Source organism: Phocoena sinus, chromosome 13, assembly GCF_008692025.1.
Source record: "Phocoena sinus isolate mPhoSin1 chromosome 13, mPhoSin1.pri, whole genome shotgun sequence".
In the NCBI taxonomy this organism is placed as follows: Eukaryota; Metazoa; Chordata; class Mammalia; order Artiodactyla; family Phocoenidae; genus Phocoena; species Phocoena sinus.
In genome coordinates, this window is record NC_045775.1 from 39,666,435 (window position 1) to 39,670,886 (window position 4,452).

General features: G+C 40.8%; 1 pseudogene; it reads right to left on the reverse strand.

Annotated features, from left to right (window-relative positions):
- Positions 1 to 696: 696 nt before the first annotated feature.
- Positions 697 to 1,136, reverse strand: LOC116764748 (annotated as a pseudogene).
- Between the last annotated feature and the right edge of the window lie 3,316 nt (positions 1,137 to 4,452).

Below are 4,452 nucleotides of genomic sequence, written 5' to 3' on the forward strand. Positions count from 1 at the left end.
TATGACTATTGGGGTACGTGTATCTTTTGAGTTAGCATGTTCTCCAGATATAGGCCTAGGAGTGCAGGATCATATAGTAACTCTATTTTTAGTTTTTTAAGGAACCTCCATACTGTTTTCCAGAGTGGTTGCACCAATTTACATTCCCACCAACAGTGTAGAAAGGCTCCCTTTCCTCCACACCCTCTCCAGCATTTATTATTTGTAGACTTTTCAATGATGGCAATTCTGACTGGTGTGAAGTGATACCTCATTGTAGTTTTTTATTTTATTTTATTTTAATTTTGTTTTTTGCGGTACGCGGGTCTCTTGCTGTTGTGGCCTCTCCCGTTGCGGAGCACAGGCTCCGGATGCGCAGGCTCAGTGGCCATGGCTCACGGGCCCAGCCGCTCTGTGGCATGTGGGATCCTCCTGGACCGGGGCACAAACCCATGTCCCCTGCATCGGTAGGTGGACTCTCAACCACTGTGCCACCAGGGAAGCCCCATCAGTCTCTGTCTTTTAATTGGTGTATTTAGATCACTCATATTTAAAATGATTATTGATATAATTGGATTAATATCTACCATATTTGCAACTTGTTTTCTAGTCATTGCACTTGTCCCTTGTTTCTTGTCTTCCCCTCTTTTTCTGCCTTCTCTGTTGTTTTTTTTTCTAGTTAAACAATGATTTTATTGCTTGAGTACATGGACAAATTTATGCAACCAGGGCAGAGGCTGTGGATAACTAGTATCTCCAAATTGGGGGGTGGGGCGTGAGGGGAGGACTGGTTTGGTTTTACAGTATTGAGCCAACCTGTGAATGCAGCTATTAATCAGAATCAGAAGGAATTTAGCATCTTTACCCTTTCTGTTTCTCTGAAGATGCTTCCGAACAGCAACAACTTTCTTAATTAAATGCTAGAGGTACTCAGGACGATCAGGAGAAAGTCCTTTGGACTTAAGAATTCTCAAGATTTTATTGCCTGTCGTAAAACAACACCATGTGAGACTCTCAGGATCACCCTGAGGCAGGCCCTTCTTGGCCAGTTTGTAGATCTGCTCCTTCCTGTTGTCAGAAGTTAACTTCAACCAGGTGGGATTGCTGCGGTGGTAGGCCAGAGCTGACTGGGACAGGCCCTTCCCAGGGGCCTGCATGCAACCACGAGGGCAGCCAAAAAGAGAGCAAGGGTGGGAGGCAGGAAGCCACCCTGCACACAGGAAGTGACCTCATACAGTCCTGCTTCCTCCCATCCTGCCTTCTCTGTTTTTAATTGAGCATTTTATATTATTCCATTTTCTCTTAGCACATTAATTATACTTCTTTAAAATTTTTAAAAACGCTTGCCCTAGGGTTTGCAATACACATTTACAACCAATTTAAGTCTACTTTATTTTTTAAATTTTTAAAAAGGATTTTATTTATTTATTTGGCTGCGTTGGGTCTTGGCTGCTGTGTGCGGGCTTTCTCTAGTTGCGGCAAGAGGGGGCTACTCTTCATTGCGGTGCACGGGCTTCTCATTGCAGTGGCTTCTCTTATTGTGGAGCACAGGTTCTAGGCGTGCGGACTTCAGTAGTTGTGGCTTGCGGGCTCTAGAGAGTAGGCTCAGTAGTTCAGGTGCATGGGCTTAGTTGCTCCACGGCATGTGGGATCTTCCCAGACCGAGGCTCAAACCCGTGTTCCCTGCACTGGCAGGTGGATTCTTAACCACTGTGCCACCGGGGAAGTCCTTAAGTCTATTTTAAAATAACATTGTACTGCTTCATAGGTAGGACAGGTACCTTATAACAGAGTATTCCCAATTATTCCCTCTTGTCCCTTATAATATTGCTGTCATTCATTTCACTTATTCATAAGCTATAATCAACCAATACATTATTGCTATTGTTATTTTTGAACAATATCTATTACATCAATATCTATTAGATCTAATAGATCTATTAGATCTAATAGCAGTTATCTATTAGATCAATTAAGAATAACAAAAATATAAGATTTTATTTTACTTTCATTGGTTTCTTCTCTAATATTCTTCTTTCTTCAAATGTAGATCTGAGTTCCTGATCTATATATTCTATAGTTCTGTATATATGATCTATATATTCTTCTCTCTGAAGAGCTTCTTCTAACACTCCTTGCAAGGGCAGGATGACTGGTGATAAATTCCCTTGCTTTTCTTTGTCTGAAAAAGTCTTTATTTCTCCTTCAGTTTTTAAAAACATTAATTATTATTATTTTTTTTTCTGTACACGGGCCTCTCACTGTTGTGGCCTCTCCCGTTGCAGAGCACAGGCTCCAGACGCGCAGGCTCAGTGGCCATGGCTCACGGGCCCAGCCACTCCGCGGCATGTGGGATTTTCCCGGACCGGGGCACGAACCTGTGTCCCCTGCATCGGCAGGCAGACTCTCAACCACTGCGCCACCAGGGAAGCCCCCTATTAATTAATTTTTTAATTTTTATTTTATTATTTTTTTATTGGGGTATAGTTGTTTTACAATGTTGTGTTAGTTTCTACTTCTTCACTTTTGAAAGATAATTTCACTGGATACAGTATTCTAGTTTGGTGGCTTTTGTTTTTGGTTCAACACTTTAAATATTTCACTCTATTCTCTTCTCGCTTACATGGTTTTTAAGGAGAAGTCTGATGTAATTCTTATCTTTGTTTCCTATAATTAAGGTGATTTTTTCCTCTGGCTTCCTTCAGGATTTTTTCTTCTAAAGGCAAGTATCAGATTTGTCTAAACAAAACTAAAAAAGTTTTATGATCAAGAAAGACAAAGCAAAGTGAATGCCACAATGATAAAGACAAAGAACAGGGGTCTGGCAGAATGGAAGGCCACAGGGTAGGGAAGGTGCCAGGAAGCTTCTGGGACACTGGGCATTGCTGTGTTGGGGCTGGGTGGGACCACAAAGCGCTATGGCCTAGCCTGCTCTGGTGATCATGACATTTGATGATGTGGCCTCATATTTTTTGGAGCAAGAGTGGGAGATCCTGGAGATGTAGCAGAAGGAAATATATCAGCAAGTAATGAAGATCCATTACGAGACTCTTGATTCTCTGGGTTATGTTTTTCCCAACCCAGATTTGATCACTTGGTTGGAATATGGGAGAATGTTATTAATCAGAGACCAGGGGGGAGAAAGAAAGACAAAGGAAAAACTGGAAAAATACTTTCAATGGTGGACAAAGGGTTAATAGTCTTAATATATAAAGAGCTCTTGCTAATAAATAAGATAAAGCTAAATGTTGTGAAAGAAAAATAAGCATAGAACAGGAAAAGGAAACTCATAAAAAGAAGAAATTAAAATGGCAAATAAACATAAGTAACAAAAAAATCTTTGGTAACTGAAAATGAAATTAATTCAAAAAGGAGACATATTTTTAACCTTTCAGGATTAGCAAAGATTTGAAAATGTTTGTTGCATATGGAGAAAGGGTACTGTCATAATTGATTGATGGCATGTATATTGTTACATTTCTGGCTTGTAATTTAGCAAATTCCTCCAAAACATCAACTTCTTTTGATTCAGCAATTTTACTTCCAGGAATTTTTCCTCAGGAAATAATTGAACAAATATACAAAGATGTATGTATAAAGCTGTTTATCATGGTAGTGTTTATAATAGTAAAAAATTGGCAACAGCCTGACTGTTCAAAAAGTGTTTTTTAAAGTTGATTTTAAAAATAAAAGAATGAGAAATCAGAGACAAGAGGGAAAAAAAATAGTTTGAAATAAGCAAACAATCCTTATAATAAAGACTTGTCTTCCTAAGTAGCAGCTCCCTTCACAGATAAAGAATTGAAGGGGCAGAGTACAATGTGACATCCTGTACATATGACACCGTTACCTCTCTGAAGACCCAGAAGTTTGCACTCCTGACAAAATGGGGCCTAGCTCCTTGGTTCCACAAACACACATTACCCTCTCCCTTTCTTTACGTAACATTACCTATTGTTCCCTTTGATGACTGGAAATGTAGCTTCTCCATTCAATAACATCTAGTTGAGACAGTGGGAGAATGTCTCCAGGTGCATCAGTCTGACTCTGGGAAAACTGGTAACAGCAGAATGTTGCTTGTCTGGGGAAGGGAGTTGGGCAAGGGAAATCAGAGAGTAGAGTAGGTACTCAATAAATCCTTGGATGCAGCCAAGGCAGCCAGGATTAGACCTCAGCATGCCGAGTTCTGTCCTGGCCCCCTTTAGTGGAACTGACTACCTACAGAAACAGGGAATAGAAATTCAGGGCAAAGCCTATCTACCTGGAGTTTTCTCATATCACTTCTCATTTTGTACTGACTCCATTACTCATGGCTGTCACATTCCCAAATCCTCTGACCTTCATTTATCTGCAGACTTTGGCTCCTAGGCCTCACATCAGGTGCCTGTGGCTATGAAGAACCTTTTCAGGTAAGCCACTCCAGCCTGGCTGGACCACTTGGCCTCCTGGCCTTCCCTCCCCAGCATTAACCAG